The sequence below is a fragment of the Bombus bifarius genome, unplaced genomic scaffold, assembly GCF_011952205.1.
Source record: "Bombus bifarius isolate JDL3187 unplaced genomic scaffold, Bbif_JDL3187 scf7180000008635_frag, whole genome shotgun sequence".
Classification (NCBI taxonomy): domain Eukaryota; kingdom Metazoa; phylum Arthropoda; class Insecta; order Hymenoptera; family Apidae; genus Bombus; species Bombus bifarius.
In genome coordinates, this window is record NW_022884763.1 from 11645 (window position 1) to 16235 (window position 4591).

Below are 4591 nucleotides of genomic sequence, written 5' to 3' on the forward strand. Positions count from 1 at the left end.
GAGACAGTACCAGTGTTCGACGGACATCGACCCTCGGTATTTCGATTTTTAAGAGCATGCGAGCGCGCACGAAACATGGTTCCTAGGCATCAAGAATCTCAGTTAGTAAAATTATTAACGAATAAGCTTCGCGGACACGCATTTCTCGCCATAGAAGACACAGAAGTAATAAGTTTAAACGATTTCGGGAATAAATTAAAAGATATGTTCGGTCCGGGAAAAACGGTTAACGAATATAAAGGGGAATTAGCTACAATATTTCAACGACCGGGAGAAGATATTTTGGACTAGATAGAACGCGTCAAAGATCTCAGACTGGCGATAATGAACGGGGAAAGGTACGAGTACGGCACCGTATTTCAAGATAGGATAGATCGAGACACGAGGGAAGCTTTCGTTAAGGGGCTTCCAAACGAGGTGTATTTACGAGTAAAGATAGCAGGATACCAATCCTTGGACGATGCGTACCACCAAGCCGTGAAAGCAACACGAGAACTAAAACAAGTGAACAACAGAATTCGATACCAACATTCGACACCTTCGAATAATTATAACCGAAACAACCACCAGAACTGGAGATTTGTACAGCCGTCGCGGAAACATCTAAACAACCCGGGAATAGAAGAAAATGTTAGAAAAGAAGCAAGAGCAATAATTTGGGAAGAAAAATGCATAAATAAATACCTCGATAGAGATCTAAATCAAAAGAGAGATGCTGATCATTTCAACCAATCAACTTTTCAATGCAAACATCATTCCGTTGCTGTGACAAGGGATAATGTCACGTTAAATAATAAGAGGACGCACGGTGCCATAGACAGGATCATGAGTGAGAAATTTCCTGAGTTACCAAACAAGATAAATAATATTAGTGCCAAAGAACTTTCAGACGAAGCAGAAACTAGGAAATTGAACGACGAGACGACGGGCAATGCTTATCCACTGCATAATATCACAGAGATATTGGACCCGCTGGGAAGTGCGAATTGCCTCTCCACGTTCGACTTGGCAAAGATACAAAAGCAAGACTCCACGAATTTCGTGAATGTCTCAACCATAATAGGAAAAGAGATAGCGAGTGTATCTCACTCAAAAACTTCTATAAAACCATCAGAAGGAAACTTTATCGAACTCAAAGCCAAATCATTAAATTGCAAGGAAGATCACACTATAGAAAATAAAAATATAGCTATCCCTAAATCCAAAACAGAATCTATAAGCAAAAAGGTTTGTAATAAAAATTCAAAGAATAATTCCAAATCTACCAAAAATATTCCTAAACATTCCATACAAATAAATAATAATTTAATTATAATAAGCACTTCCAGTGAAACTATTCATCCTGAAAAGGTAGAGAAAAATAAAGGTGTTGTGAATAAAGTAAATAAAGAAGGAAAAAGGGTAACTAAGGAAAAGGATTCTAAACATTTTCAAGCTGAAGAAACGCAAGTTCAACGAGCCCAAAGAAATCAAAAGGGAGAAAATAGGGAATCACCAGTTGAAGATATATATAAAAACTTGAATACGCTAGCCATTGGATTATAATTGGATTAAAAATACTTTATTGGTTACTACATCTAATATTTGACGTAGGTAACATAGTAGGTAGTGCTGATCTTATGATTCCCCCAGGAAAATATAGATGGTATCACGCTATACTATATACAAAATATTTTTGGGTTAATATGGCTGCGGCACTTTCAAAAATTTGTATTTTGAATGCTATTAGCAAGCAATTGGATAATTGGATCGATGTCAGTAAACTTGCGTCTTGGCGCAAAATAAAAACTAAAATGAAGGAAAGGAACGAAATTCTCCCCGCACGAATTAGTTTTGGACATCTAGCCAGAGAACCTACTGGTGAAGTAATAATCGAAGAGAACATGGAACCAACATACTCAGAATATCTCGAAGATCTGTTCAATAAAATTTACACCGTACAACGAATGGCAAGAGAAAATTTGATAAAATCCAAACTAAGATCAAAGGAATATTACGATCGACGAATCAACCCTCAAGATTTTAAAATAGGAGATTCGATATATTTACTAAAAGAACCTAGTAAAGGAAAATTCTCCGATCAATATACTGGACCACACAAAGTGCTAGAAATCTTGCAGAACCAAAACGTCAAGATTGAAGTAAAAAAGGGATTCCGCGAACGGTGCACTTAAACAAGTTAAAACTAGCGCATAATCGAAATAAACAATGAATAAAGTGATTTCAGTGGGCAACGTAGTGCAGTAGTGTATGTTGTAGTGCTGTTCGTCGAATGACACAGATAGCGAAAACATAAAAGAAAAGAAAAGGAAAATTATTATATGTACTTCAATTATTGTTTAAATATAAAACGTGTTAACTCAATGAATAATTAACTAGTGAAAGTGAAAGTTACCTTGTGAACAAGTGATCAACATACAAGAAAGTGTACGTGCAAGTATAGGTTATGGATCGTTGTTCGTGGTACATAATGTACGACAGCTACCTAAAATAAGTGAATAAATTAGTTTCAATCGTCTCAGTGCAAAATACAAGGTTACTAAATGTTATAACTATATTGTGGATAAATCAAAAGGAGGTGTGACACTGTTCGTCGAATAATACAGATAGCGAACACCTAAAAAGAAAAAAAAGAAAATTATCATGTGTACTCCAATCATTGTTTGAATATAAAACGTGTTGATTCAATAAATAATTAAAAGTGTGAAAGTGAAAGTTACCTTGTGAACAAGTAATCATCATACGAGAAGGTTTACGTGCAAAATAGGTTATGGCTCCCTGTTTGCGGAACACCATGTACAACAGCCAGCTGAAAAATAAATGAACAAATTAACTTCAATTGCCTTAATGCAAAATACAACAGTACTAAATGTTATAACAATACTGTGGAAGCATGGCACTGTTCGTTGAATAACACAGATAGCGGAAACTTGAAAAGAAAAGGTTTATTACGAGTGCTCCAATTACTGTTTGAACGTAAAACGTGTTAGTTCAACGAATAACTAAAACAGTGAAAGTGCAACCTACCTCGTGAACAATTAATCACTATACAAGGAAGTGTACATGCATGAATTTCGCAGGTTAATAAGAAGAAATAAAATAGCTGATAAAGTATAGAAAGCGGTTAGAAAATAATCAAGATAGATTAATTGAGAGTTAGTAATAAATATAACCGGAGTAAAAGGATATTTTGTTATGCATTAATCTACGTAGTATTGTTATGTTATTTTGTAATGCCCAATAGCGGTCGCGCATACAATGCATTATACACATATTGAATTAAATAAATTAAACACCACCTTTATGACCACAGATATAAGACGATTGAAGGCAGCCGTAGTAGAAGGCAGCCGTAGTAAGTATCCAAGGCATATCAAAGAATCGGATGATGTTGTGGGAACGATCCAGGTAAGTTACGCAGCATCGAAAGAGTAGAATCTGAAGAATTACAGACAATGTTAATCTAACAAATAAATTTTAATCATTAATAAGGGAACTAATTCATATCATGCATAAAATAATAACAAATAGCAAGTACAAGCAATAATAAATTAATAGGGAAAATAAGAAAGGTTAATAAACACAGAAATGGGTTAGAAATTACAATGTCAATCTAACAAATAAAATTTAATCATTAATAAGGAAACTAATTCATATCATACACAAAATAATAACAAATAGCAAGTACATGCAATAATAAATTAATAGGGAAAATAAGAAAAGTCAATAAACACAGAAATAGGTTAGAAATTAATCAAGATAGACTAACTAAATATTAACAACAAGACATGACTGAACTCGGTGCAAAGGAATAAAGTTATGCTACACGAAAATAACTGGTAACACAATACACAAAACATTAACTAAATTAAACAAGACTTACATAAATGCAAGTCACGTATAATCAAAACAATGACTATTGAAATTCGGTAACAATACAATCCATGCTATCACATTAAAGTAGCACACGGTATTGACACAGACAATATCATGAAATACAAAACAATATTACAAAAACACTACTAAATAAAATTATAATGATTAACAATTAATTAGCTATTTCAACAACACGTTACTGTTGACATTAAACCAACGCCATACCAAAGAGACACGCGAGCGGCCATGTTGAAAAATTCGTCGCACATACAAATAATAGCCAATGCAATGTAATACAGCATCATAATAGCAATGTTAGGTACTAATAAAAAAAACAAACAAAAAAAGAGAGAGATAAGGAAAATATATATATAATAAATAACAACTAACATAATCATAACATATTATATATATTATATTATATACAGAGATACAGTCTTCGTACAAAGGAACAGGTCCGAACGAAACTTATAAAAAATAAAAATAAATAATATATATATACATTAACTATTTTTGTATGTGTGTGCAGAACGGATGGCGAATTCATCAACCATTCTCTGAACGACGGATGGAAATACATGTAGGTGTTGTCCAGACGTTTCATGAGGAATCCAGAGAGCATTTTGAATCTCTGCAGAAAATCCTCCCATGCATGATCGTTACAATAATCTGACTCATCTCGAAAGAAATTTTTTTAGTCCAAGGAATAGCAATC

The 4591-nt window shown here is 33.7% G+C and overlaps 1 long non-coding RNA gene across 2 annotated transcripts; it reads right to left on the reverse strand.

Moving 5' to 3' along the window:
- Positions 1-2591: 2591 nt before the first annotated feature.
- On the reverse strand, positions 2592-4137 carry LOC117213284. Of its 2 annotated transcripts, none has more exons than XR_004488619.1 (4): positions 4102-4137; positions 3300-3438; positions 2721-2809; positions 2592-2617 (listed from the first exon to the last, which is right to left on the reverse strand). It is a non-coding gene; the product is annotated as an uncharacterized LOC117213284 (long non-coding RNA). The 2 variants fall into 2 exon arrangements; XR_004488620.1 differs by lacking the exon at positions 4102-4137 and adding an exon at positions 3884-3923.
- Between the last annotated feature and the right edge of the window lie 454 nt (positions 4138-4591).